Below are 13939 nucleotides of genomic sequence, written 5' to 3'. Positions count from 1 at the left end.
CACATTCCTTCTGCCTTCCATAGTGATAAGGGTAACAGAATCCCCACCCCGAGGACTGCCAACATAGCAAATATAATATTACCATATGGTATTAAAAAATTCCATACACATCATGATCTAATTAAACTAGTGACAGAAGAACAACTGATGATACTGCAACACAACAAATACACTATGGGTCTTTTTATACTCTAAGAGATAGTTTTCTTCTAATAAAGTACAAAGAGTGAGGTATGTTTCATGTTTCTGTAAGAAAAATTCCAAGGCTCACCGAAGGCTTTCTGTGCAAGGAGACTTGGATTCCTCAGAGGAAATGTGTGACTAATTGCTCAGTATTTAAGTGTTAAAAATACATTAAATAAATTGGGATAAATCTTTCTTGTGCTGAGTCAGGTGGGAAGGTTGGTTTTGCATTGTGTTGTCTTGCTACTATTTATATGGGGAAAAAAATACAATGCAGAAGTGCCTTTTCTTAAAACATATTTCCAGTAACCAATATTTTTTTTTAACTTGTGTAGCATGGAAGCATTATTTTTAAAGTCTGGATTTAAGAAAACAAAGCAGAAAATCAATGTATCATTGAATCCAGAAAGTTGAGAAATGCCACAGTTGAACTTTGAAGTCTTTAACCTGCTCAGAATCAAGCAGTCCTCAAATAAGCACTTCACAGTAACTTTCCTCAGACAAGGACTATGAATTCTTTTCCCAGGGTTCCTTGAAGAAGAAGGAGGAAGAAATGAGAGTGTGGCAGATCTGGGGAGAATATTGGGTTTATGCATATGTCTTTTGCTTTGTCAGCTTGCAATGAAAGAACATTCCAACTTCTGCTGGGTAATTTACACCAACCTGCCGGTGTCTGGCAGAAGGAGCCGCCATCTGAGGAGGAAATGTACGCACCAGGCACTCAAATTAGTGTGACATATGAATTATATGGAAATTTATGCTAATTTCCTTAATGGCTTCAAGATGGTCAGGAAACAAAATATATTCCATGTTTTGTCAGGTTTTCAATTACTTCAACGTGCAAGACAAACAGTTCCCTCCCCTATTCCGTAGTCAACCCCACAGTTGTTCATTTACTTATTGTAATAATTTCCTATTTTTATTACCTCTGTTAGTTAATCCTATCCCATAAAAATTTTCATTACTAATTTTCTCATCAAATCAGGAAAAATCACTGACCAACCCCATCTAAATTCTACTATCCCCTCATTAGCCAGTCTCTTCATGTCACAGCATTGATTCCATTTCATTCTGCATAAATGTAAGTTTGTTCAGGGGTTCATGCCATTGTTCACAGGGTGTTGTGAAGGGCATTTTACTACCAAAGAGAGCAGTTCTCCACAGGAGCCACAGCCCTCTAAAGTCTTCCTTGAGATTAAACAGAATGAGCCTAATCTCACATATTGTCACAGCAAAATGGTCTGGTAGGAAGCTGCTGCTGGCCAGATTAGTTCCCTCAGCATGGGTAATATGCTGTCTTTCCAATAGGGCTTCTTTGGGTCACAGTGGGTGTTTTTCAACCTCACACAGTATCAAGAGAAAAGGAGACTTAGGCTCATTTTTACACAAAATAAACAAACAGCACATTTCAAAATCCTGCAGTGCTTTGTGTATATATTTCTGTCTGCATTGATTTTAAGAATGTTGCGAAATCCTTTATTATCGAAGGAATATAAAGGATAAAGCAGATATCATTTATTTTCATCCCCTCCTTGTCTTTCTGAAGAGACTGTTCTATTACCTCACCAGCTCTGCCATTTTGTGTTTGCACATGCAGCTTCAGCCAGCACATTTGAACATAACATCTATAGCAGGTGAACTGCGGAGCGTGGAGAGCTCTGTCAGAAGACATTAACCAGAAATCCTCTGGATATCCACAGACAGTAAGTCAGGGTGACAAGTCTCTTTCTCGGTAACTTTGGGGATAGATAAGGTTGAATACTCAAGCTGTCTGTGGTGACACTTCATAAGCATCCACAGTTAAGTCAGCAAAAGAAGAAAGCAATATTATGAAGATCATTCTCCAAAGAAATTAAAAATCAATGACTACAGAAAGGAATACAACTTTTTACTACAATATATCAGGGATATCTTAATAGCATAGTAACTGCACCACACCACATTCCATGAGGAAAAAAAACCCTTGCATATAGATATGATGTTTCATTACCCCTATCAACAACTAACATAATTCTAGAGATCTGTCAGAAGTAATAATGCCTATTCTTGCTAAGTGTTGATTTATATCAGCTGTATCATAATATGAATACCAATGTGTGAGGAGCTTTCTTGACTTTACCAAATAGAAGAATGTAAACATTTAAGAAAGGAAAAACCTTACATCGCACCATGAAAGAGCAGGTTTTCTGGACTATAAAATTTACATGTGAATAAAAATAATAAAAAAACTAACTTAGAAGAAACATAACTCATCTTTCTGGATCATATGAAAAAAATCTATTCCTGCTGAGGTTCACTTGAAATCATCACGAATATGATTTCTGATTTGACAAAATAAACAAACACTACTTGGAAAATTCCTTTAAAGAATAAACTACTGCAAACTTACTTCAGAAAAAAAAATAAAAACAATCAATAATTAAGAAAAACAAACAAACCACAAAACAACCAAACAAAAAAATCCACTAGTGACTACATTTTTCAAAGATTAAAAAACTAGCTACTGACTACCACCATAAAGGACTCTGGGCTGGCTAATCAGCAGACTGTGCACAAATACACTCCCTATAAAGCACAGGACTGGATCTGCCAAGGTAGCCAAGAGCTAACAAATTCCAATGCAGACTAAGAATAAAGTGGGCTTTGTGGGTGTACATGTGTGTTTATGAATATATAATCGCTGTACTCAGAAGCACACATATTCAAAATTAGCCAGACCCTCTAGTGCTCTCATTAATGTGGTTTTGTAGGATGGGTGGTATGCAATACCAAAGGAAAAAAAATAAAAAGATTATTTCCCTTATAACAAAATTTTCAGGCATATAACAGATTAAACTAACATACACTACAAAATCTGGCCTGTACCAAGGGAAAAAGAAATTTATAACATACATACAGCCCCACAGAGATAAAATTAAGAGTCAATCTGTTGAAATAAACTATTCTGGCTTGCAAAGAAATTAAAGAGTTGGTAAAACTAAAATGTTTCTCACATAGTACTGAAACTTCTGTGACAGCTATAAGCTAATTTAGTTACTCTTTCTTTAGCTGTAACATTATTTGGTTCCACAATCTTTTAATTTGGGGTGCTCCTAAGACCAGAGAGGCTTGCCACTGTTCTTGAAAGTAAAGTACTGTTATTTCACAGTAAGAGGTCTTTAAATGACAACACTGCTATTCTGAATAATATATATTTCTTAAAGCCTGACAGTTCCAAGACCTTTTCTTAGGCTTTCTCAAGTATATTTCATCTGGTTTTGACAAAGGTCGCTGTCATCAAAAGAGTCAGTGATAAAATCAATACAATACAGTGAATTGCTGTGGCAGTGCTTTTTTCTTAAATATTTCAAGACTTTAAAACACTAGGAATACTAGGAATACTCCTCTACTGTTTTGTAAAAAGAAAACCATGTTTCCCTTAACATACAAAAATTAGTTTTCAATTAAGAATAATTTTATTTCATGATGAGATATGACTGGTCAGAAAATAAAATGCCACATAAAACCAAAAAAACCCCAACAATTTCAATATCAATTACTGGATATTTTTTCTAGGGAGCTGTTTGATCACTCCAGTGTTTATACGACAGAGTCTACTCTTGAAATCTTCAATCGTTGAGGTTAAAAGCTAATTTATTTTAAGAAAAAGAAAGCTTGAAAGGTTCTTAGTATTGGCCTGCTATGAAGAGCACATCTATCTGAAAACATCATTGAACAAGATGGTATCTGATGTTCTCCTACTGCATCCTGCAGCATCTATTCTTCTGTCTGTCACCACTAATGAGAGAAATAAAGGTCTAAAAACAAGATCTATGTATGCTAGTAGCTTTGTTCCTAGATTATCTCTTTTAGAGAACAAGAATTTTATTTTTATAATCTCTAATGAGACAGACTGTAACATGGATCAACAGCAGTTCTTAGTATATGCTACAGGAAATTTGATGAAAAATAAAGGTAGTAAAAAAGGCTTTGATAGCTCATTTTACATCTCAGAGCCCTCCAAAGAATACAGAATTTACTGTATTTGTTTTGCTTCTGCCAAATACCATCAGCACCCTGACATTCTGAGTGGAATTTTCTTGGTTATTTTTTCCTTTTTAAACACACAGCTATGAAGAAAAATCTAAGTCTTTGGCTATATATATCTTGGTCCTGCCTGATGTAAATCATGCAATAGGCCTCTGAACCTTTAAAACTGAACTCTTCCCAGTATTTTCTACAGAACCTTAGAAAAATTCAGATGGAAAGGTATCTCTGGAATTTACTTAACCTCTTACCCAAAGCAGAAATAATTTCAAGGTTAGATCAGGTTGAGTTCTTAAAATATCCAGAGAATAATTTCCACATTCTCTCTGGTCAACTTATTCCAGTGTTTACCCACTTTTCCACTGAAGTTCTGAATGTTTGTATCCATAGACTTAACCAGAACTTTCCTTGCTGCAATTTGTGATGCTCCCCTCTTGCCCTTTCATATACATCCATCTTCTACCTAAAAAGCCCTCAAGGAAGCTGAAGACTCTAAAAGGATCCCCCAGGAGCCCTTCTTTTCCTCACAGTAACTAAAACCAGCCTTGCCAAGGTGCTGTCTTTGTGAGTCACATGCTCAGGTAACCTGACCATTGTGGTGATGCTCTTCCACAGGCACTCCCTTACAATGATGTCTCTCTTGCACTGGCGGCCCAAAACTGGGCACAACACTGTCCCAGTGTGTAGTTCATGAATCACATTCAACTTTTTGCCCACAAGGACAACCAAAGTCTTTTTTTTTTTTTCACAAAGCTGCTGTGGGGAAAAAAGAGCTAAGTAGAGTCAGAACTATGCAATCATTCATTTTCTTCAGTTTGATGACCAAATTAAAAAATAAAATAAATAACTTTACCTTTTTTTTTAGAAAAAGCACACCATAATAATAATAATTTAAAAATAAGGTGAAAATCAAAACAATATTCTACAAAAAAACCCAGGACATTATCAGAATAGTTAAGACCATGGACCAAGAAAAAAACAAAATTCTATTGTGTTTGCCAAGTGGAAAAATCATCCATTCACAATGCAACTTGTCAAGGTTCAAATGTCTGTTGATCTTGAGAATAGGAATGAAAATGGAAGAAGGACATTCTTACTCACTTTTAAACAATATTGTTACTTCTTTTGGGATGGAATGAGAATTAATCAAAGGCAGTAATGGAGTTCTCTTGGCCAAAAAGGGACAGATGAGTTGTTAAGTGTTCCCAAATGGGACAGGTTCAACAGAAGAAAATTCCATTTCTGAATAGATTTTAACAAAATTACTAACCAACTGGAATCAAAATATTGAAATGAATAATTTTTACATTTCCAGTTTTCCTTTCACTGTACTTCACTAGGAATGAAATTGCTTAAAGATCACAAAATATATGATCACAAACTTATTCTTCATTAACTTTCTTTTTTCTTCTACAACATTTTAGAATTCAGCACAGAGACAGACTCTGTCTGGATTTTGGTTCTAATCTAATGTCTAATCTAATAGGCATTATGCTGCTAAAGCCTATAAAAAAGAAACATTCAATATCGCTTTTATAATCAAAATGTTGTTATATTGTGTATAATAAATTATACATCATGCCCACCAGGGAGGGCTTGCATTTAAAAATATACTATCCTGACAAAGTTTCTAGAGGAGTATTTCAAAGACATGAATTTTTGTTAAAGAACAAAGCATTAGTAAAGAGTGATACTAAACAAAGTATTACCAAGCATTAAGTGAGCTGCCTCGCTTACCATTAGTGTATCTTCCCAGCTGTCTAATTTCGTATTTATGGAAAAACTGGGGGGAAATCTTGATTATGTACCATACCTATAACGCTGCCTGCGTGGGGACTCCAGCCAGGCTAACTTATAAGCATTAATGTGAGAAACAAAGGAAAGGCATCATACAGATTCACTGGCTCCCACATAGCAGAACTGCAGATGAGAATTAGTGCTTCCTCAATTATTTGTACTAAGCCACCATAACTATCATTAATTAATTTCCTGAATAGAGCAAGGAACTTGCCTCCTCTGAAAAAGACAGGTTTTGGAGTTAATTTCACTGGCACTGGTCTTAAATCTCTCAACTTGAGATCTATTTCTCCTACTGAGAAATATGTCAGAGGATAAGACATGAACTAAAGATTTCAGTGACACAACTATCAGGAAGACAGAGAATTTTGAATGAGAGGGAAAAAAAGTCTTGAATAAGTAAAAGTCAGCAGTAGTCAAATTTGTCTCACATTTGATATTTGCTATTTTTTTCTTCTACTCAGACATAGGTCAAAAATTCTGCATGAATTCTGTGATATCCTAAAAAATTAAATAAAGCAATGCTACATGAGGCAAACAAAATTATCATTCTGTAGCTTCACTGAAGAGTACAGACCTATAGTTGAAGTAACAAGACAACTGATAATGGGAAATGCTAGCTCTTAGGAAATTAATACCGGGAAATGTTGATAAACTTAGTACGTTGTCATGATGCATAGATGATCTGTTGCCTACCAGATGCCAGTGCAGGGAAAAAAAACCCCATCATATTAAAAGAAGACAAGTTAGTGAGAAGGTCTGGATGGAAGCCACGGTCATCAGAATCTATATTGGACCTAGTGATATAAGCAGAACTAAATAGAGAGCCTGCAAAACAAGTTTCAACAGTTTGTTATCTGTACGTACAAGATCAAATGCCAGCCTTCTCAGGAATGAGAATAGTGCCACACTCAGGGAGAAGCAAAGAATGGCAGACCAACACCTCACACAGCTCAGAAACAACACAGTTGGACATACACTGCTCTCAGAGTAACTGAACTTCATCCAGTCAATTGAGCACCAATTATCAAAATTCCTGCTACAGTTAAAACATAAAGATATCACTTGCCTAAAACAGTATTGGTGGAGAGAAAACCTACTTCAGATAAATACATTGTATGGCAGGTCCTAGCCTCAAAAAAAAAGAGTAATTAGAAAGAGGCTATGTTGATTGTAAGTAGAAGTTGAAAGAGAAAGATGTCCCATTTTTTTCAAGTGTATTTTAAACACAATTATAAGGACATGAAGGGCAGTTATTTTTCAATATGGAATTAAGAGTTGCACATTTAGGAGCAACATAAAGGCCTGAAAACATGAGGTTACAAACGCTTAAAGAGGACAAATAAAATGTGACAGAACAATGTTTGGAATATGCAAAGTAAGACCCATGAGTATGGAAGATTAAATGTAGCAAGCAGGCACATGGTGGATGAAGATTTTCACCTTGTAATCTGCACACAATAGCAGCTCTTGTGTGCTGTTGAGGACACCTCTAAGAACCCCATCTTCCGTGTCTTCACACAGCTCTCAAAAACCCTCTCCAGGTGTGCTAAAAGGCAGCTAAGAAGGACCCACTACTAAGCTTGTTTCAGCTGCCACTGTTGAACTTCTCTTGGTCAAACATCCACATCCTTTGGATGAAGGCAATTTACAATGCATCAAGATTCAAGATGGTAAAAAGGAGGGCACTGTATACAGCTGGGAGTATTAAAAGAGAATCCATGCAGTCTTGCATTCAGGTAGAAAACTGAATTCTTTGTAACTTTTTGAATCTGCAGTTAGAGGCTCGTTTAGACCTTGGGCAGATGTTCTTTACGGCTGAGATTCTCCATACACCTTAAACAGTTTGATTGACAATAAGCTGCTACAGCAGCTTTTATGAATGAATATGTTTTGTTCATTTATCACTTAAGACAGTCAAAAGGAAAGGAATTTGCTAGCTGAGACCAGAATTATACCTCAAAAAAAACATAAAACTTTGTGGTGAACTATGACATATAAGTAATATCACCTATACGGTGTTATCATCTTTCTGAATAAAATAAAAAAGGTTCTGCAAATACAAGTGGGGATTTTAAAGCCTGGCTTGCTTGCTAAAGTGCTCTTGAAAGCAGAAATTTGTAATTGTTCGCTTACTGAAATAGGAATATGATTAAAACAGACAAGTGCTTTGAAATAAGGAGGAAGATTTACATTTGGAAGCAATGGAAGTGACAACACACTGCCCTTAGCCAGTCCTACTTGTTTAGAAATCTCCAGCTTTGACATTTGGGAGATACTACAAATAGCCAGAAGGAACCTGTTGTGATGCTTTAAAAGATATTGGCATCTATGATCCACAAACTAGAAACTTAAAACCAGAGGAAAATATATACTGGATTTACTGTTAACTGGCCATGAAGCTCTGCATCAGAATAGGACACTAAAAAAAAATATTTGCTAGATATGTGACTTCCAAGGACATCTCAAGCTGATCTGATGTTGTAGTTGCGGGGGGAGGTGAATTTTTCCAGGGGGATGTTGGCAGGCCAATCAGTGATCAGCTTTTCTGCTGGCACCTGAATTGAATTGGTCACTCAGAGGTTTGGACATGCCTCTGAGGACACAAAGAGTTAAAAGCACGACTCCAAGGGGGTTCAGTCTCTTTTTTTAGATTCCGGTTTAAGCGGACAGACGTCTCAGGCCTCCTTCCCCTGCCCAGCCACGAGGCTGGGTGGGGGAGGGGAAACACGTGGTCAGGCTCAGGTAAGCCGGAGCCCCCGGGGGGAGAAGAGAAGGGACAGGACTGGAACTGAGCTGCCCCGTCCAGGATGGAGGGGTGGAAAACTGTGGAAGTGCCTTCTGTGTGTGCTCACCCCCCCCTTCTCCCCTCCAAACTCCGGGAGAAGGTGCCCAGCCACGTGGGGGTTGCCGAGCCTGGGAGTGCCTGAGCCTGCACCCTGCTGGGAGATAAAAACTGTTAACCCTTGTGTGGCAGAAAGAAACTTTTCTTAGACATTGATTCTCATGACTGGTGGTTTCAGAGGAGAGAGGGAAGCGGCCTAGGACCGAGATGATAAAGCATGATTGGAAGGAACTCGATGGGCAAAGAATAAGAGGAGTAGCTTTCTGAGCTGGACTTTTCTTGCATAATGTCAGCCATGGACTGAACTTAAGTCTCTTTTGAACATAAACTACATTTTGGGTGGATACAGCTGCCCCTGCTTTTGCTACAGTGACTGGCACTTGAAGAGTGGAGCGAGCAGAGAAGAGAGGGGGAGGGTGAGGTGGCGCCCTCTGCCCTCAGGGCAGACCTGCTACTGGAACTCCGGCCCGTGGGTAAAAAGGGGAGAGCTCGGCACGCAAGTATCCTTAAAAGAGCCCTGTATGCAGCTTTCAGACTATGGACAGCGGTGAGAGCGCTGGACATAGGAAAAAGAGAGTGTCACCCTGGCAGACTTCTCCGGGCGGTGCCACGGGTGACACAGAAACACATAAGGGGTGGACCCGTGTTTTCTGAGGAACAGTCTGTGGTGCGAGAGAGACTCCTCTCTCCCTTGCTGAATTGAAGATTGGGGGTTTTTTTGAGTGGTGATTGTTTGATCTAAAACCCAAAGGTTTGGTCTGTGAAGAGTAATGTGTGGGGGGTAGAAACTGGAAGAAGAGATGTTCTGAGAAGTTTTTATTTCTGTCTCTGTGTGTGTTTAAGAGATTTTTTGTCTCTGTTCTTATGTAATGTAATAAAGTTTTGGTGGTTTTTTTTTTTTTTTTTTCAAGATTTAAGCCTGCTCTGCTCTGTTCCTGATCACATCCCACAGTAGTTGTTAAGGAAAAACATATATTCATGAGTGCATTAACATCTGGCCGGTGCCAACCCATGACATCTGACAATTCTTAACTGCCACAAAATTAATGGAAAATCACCTGTTCTGAAGAAAATATACTTTGCCTGAAGACTTCCTCTTTTCTCCCATCCAATCCTATTCTTCTGAAAGGAGAGCTAACAATGAAATAGCAGATGACACCACTTCCCTGAAAGCCCTAACTTGGTGGTTTACCACCTAAAAGTAAGAATGTGTCTACCCCAAAGCCATCAGTTTTCATGATCACAGAACATGACAGCAGAGGTGTTAAATGCAACAGCAGCACAGAGATAGAAAATAAACAGCAACACAAAAGTGCAAGGACAGAAACTCTGCTAGCAGTTTGGATATATCACCTGGATTTCTTACCTGCAGATTAGTAAAAATTAAGGATTTAGATGCAAAAGAAATGTAAAAGATTAAACATTTTCTCTGACCAGTGTGCAAAAAATTTATTGCATAGATTTAAAGAAACTGCCATCTCAAGAATTGTTGTAGGAAATATTTAACTACCGAATGAGGTTGAAAAAGAATAAAATGTGGGAAATAAATATTCCTTTTGAGTGCATATTTCATAATACTCATTACCATAACAATCAAATTGTTATTCATTTTAAAATAACATTAAGTGTTGAATTAAGGGATTTGTTTTTTGAAATTAGCAAGAGAAAAAAATTTATACTCAATTCTGATACTTTTTGCTCCTTTTTTTCCATGTACTCAATGTCCTTGTTGGCACTACAATAAAATTTTACTTTAATGAAAACTTAAGTGAAAAAAAACTTGTAGTCAGGTTGACTTTAAAAGATAGTAAATAAAACATACTAAATTGGATAGTCTTTAGTCTGGATTATGAATTTAGAGAGCTAGCTAAATAAACTACCACCAAATGCCTCACTGCCTCCTATGTTTCAAAAGAATAATGGTTCAGAAATCAGTTTTTAAAGGGTAAGGAATTCTATTAATTTTGTGACATTGCTCACCTCCTTCATTATTTTCCCTCTTGTTCTTTAATGTATTGTAGAAAGTACTGCAGAGGAAAGCAGTTTTAGGTTTTGTCCTAACCATGCCTAATTCACTCACGATGATTCAGCAATCTACACAAAAGAATGTACAGAAGAAATTCTGGTTTACATGAAGTTTTAGAAACATCAGCTTTCTCACTGGTGTGCCTATACACTTTCATCCACAGTTATTTTTCCATTCTGCCAGTAGGAATGCAAGTTTTGCTCCTGCTGGACAGAATGAACAATTTCCCACAAGAGGTCAGCTCTTCCCACAGTGTCCAGGAGGGTTTTATGAGAAGCAGTACACAATGTCAGGAGACCAGATAGGAACTGATTCTTGCCCTCTTTTAATCCCAAAACATACTCAAAATCTCCACTAGCCTTCTTGTCACCTTTCCACTGCATGCATGAGAGCAGAAAGGCAAAAATTCACCAGTAAGAAGACTATTTTCTAAGGTGTAATGAGGAAAGTGTGAGAAGCCTTTATAAGAGACATAAGAGGCAATCATTCAGAGGAAGGTACAGAGAAAACTGTGTTGCTCCCAAGTACATACAGTTCAGCAACAGAAGTGCTGATGTCTCACTATGTCCTGTTAAGTCATCACAAACCATGTACCAAGTAATGACACAAGAAACACTGGGTTCACATCTCTTTTGTGGCTCCACAGTGTGCTGCTCTGAGGTTGCTCTGCCCAGGAAGGAACCACGCAGGTGTTGTACACTAAAGCTGCCAAACAGACACACAAGCAAGTAACAAACCTTTTCAGAGTATCTCCTTATTCAAATATAGTCCAGACACCAACAGAGCAGCAAAGAAACACTGTTTTTAACCCCACAAATGCTCCTTACTTACTGATTACAGATTTGCAGATGGCAACAGGCTTTGTGCATAAGCAACTTACCTTATGAAATTCAGCAGAGATATTCAAGCATAATAACTGTTCTGTTATTCACATCCAACAGACAAAAGCTACTTCACACAGCTGGAAATTGATGACTGTAGCATGACAACCCTAATTACACAGTCAAATGCTAATACAGCTGAACCCTACCTCTGTTCAGCAGTCCATTGCAAATTATTTTGGAACAAGGCATGGGCTTTTGTTTCATATTAATCAATCCTCCCTTTCTATTATCCCCTCATGATACAGAACACACAAACCTATCTTGCTTCCTGTGACTAATCTGGAGATGAAACAAAACGAGAAATCACAACTCCAATATTTTTCCCAACTTTTCCATGTATGTTAGTTCCAAATGAGCATCAAGCATTGCAAAGTCATACACAACAGGGTACAGTTCGTGAAACACTGTATTTGGAAATTAAGTTTCCCTGTGCATAGTACAGATAATTCACTCAGATGTTGAGACATAATGAGTAACTATAATGACAAAACCTTAGAGGATAATGCATGAAACAGAACATTTACATACTTTTAATTTACAGCGGAATTTAGTCTCTAGAATTATTATGTCACTAATGTGGACATTAAGCATGACAGCTGTCATGACAGTCTGACAATCAGACTTCCACACAAGAAATATCATGCTCTTCAATAAAGTATCCTTCTAACATACATTGAGAAAACAGTGTGCATGTGTAACAGTTGCATCAATGACCTTCAAAAAGCATCATTTGCATGTACATGATAAACTGCAATGGTCAAGTCATAATTTGTTTAGTCATGGCCATATGTCACTTGAGCTTGCTGGGGTCTCATCAACAAAACAATCATTTGTCAGAAAAACATTGCCCATATTTCAAATATACAAATTATGACAAAACCTATTACAGTAAAAGGACTCTCATGTTCTGATTTCTACTAGTCTTAGAAAAGGCATCTAAGACAGCATCTCTATTCAAAGTGCAGGGAGGACTGTTACTCAAATACTCAGTAATTTAGTTCTAAATTGTAATTTAGTTCTAACTTCTACCAAGAAATATTTTAAACTGGTCTCTAATTTTTAAGACCCAGTTGAAGTGAACTGAACTTGGTGACATGTGAAAAACCCCTTCCTTATACTCTACCCTACATTATTTTCACAGTGGAGCACTACTTTTCACGATATTCAAAGATCTGCCAGATTTGAAAATCCTTAAGTTTCCCATAAACCTCTAAAATAATTGCACTTTGAAACAGAGATAGATAGTCAATCAGCTGTTTTCTGACTACAAATGATTGCAGCTACACATAACAGAGGATACTTTTAAGAAAGAAATAAGAAATAGGAAGGAATAAGAGGAAATAAGAAATATTACGAAATAAGAAAACTGCTAGTTTTAGTCTCTCCGGAATATAAATGTTGAATCATGATTGAAGCTATTTGACACTAATTTCAGCATTGCTTAATTACTAATTCTTTCATTATCATGGATTACAGTGGAAAAATGAACTGCAGAAAAAAATCTATCATTAGAAAAATTATTGTGCTAATAATAATGGTAACAATTTCTCCGTAACCAAAGATAGCAACAAATTAGACTGTGTTTATTTGGTTTTATAGATAACGCATTTGCGGATAACCATATTGCACCTTTAATCAATTAGGAAATCAATCTTTCTTTATGTTATTTCCTACTAATGTAAGTAGCATGTTTTTCTCAGCCTGAACTCTGAGCACTGTCAAATGCTGCAGTCCCACCTGCCACTTGAAGTTAATTGTTGAATATTATGGAGGTGTTGTTTTATTGCTGTGTTTTACAGAAATGAGCAACACCTCATACACAGAAAAGCACTCACATCCAACACACTTAGGCAAAACACCAATGTTATTCCCCACTCTTAAAGTGGGAACAAGGCAGAGACTATTAAAATAATAATATCAAGTTCTGTCTAAGGATTTTTGTTTAGCACATCCTTCTACAGATGGAGCAGGAAGCAACTTGAGGTACAAAATAGTAGGCAATGTGTGATATGGAATAAGAAAGTCTGAAAGTCCTAAGTACAACATATTAAGACAATTATTTCTCTGACATGGTACACAGAAGCAGATAGGAAAATGCAGTGCAACTCTACATAGTACAGCAAAGTTGAGTACTACCTGTTATTAAATTGAGAAAACTGCAACATGGTGATTTGTTTT

At 37.1% G+C, this 13939-nt stretch overlaps 1 protein-coding gene across 1 annotated transcript in view; it reads right to left on the bottom strand.

Moving 5' to 3' along the window:
- ZNF385D (zinc finger protein 385D) overlaps positions 1-13939 on the bottom strand; it is a 427490-nt gene that overhangs the window by 330034 nt on the left and 83517 nt on the right. The gene's annotated exons all lie outside the window — the stretch shown is intronic.

This window comes from Prinia subflava, chromosome 1 (genome assembly GCF_021018805.1).
Source record: "Prinia subflava isolate CZ2003 ecotype Zambia chromosome 1, Cam_Psub_1.2, whole genome shotgun sequence".
Lineage (NCBI taxonomy): Eukaryota > Metazoa > Chordata > Aves > Passeriformes > Cisticolidae > Prinia > Prinia subflava.
This window is presented reverse-complemented; position numbering and strand designations above follow the sequence as displayed.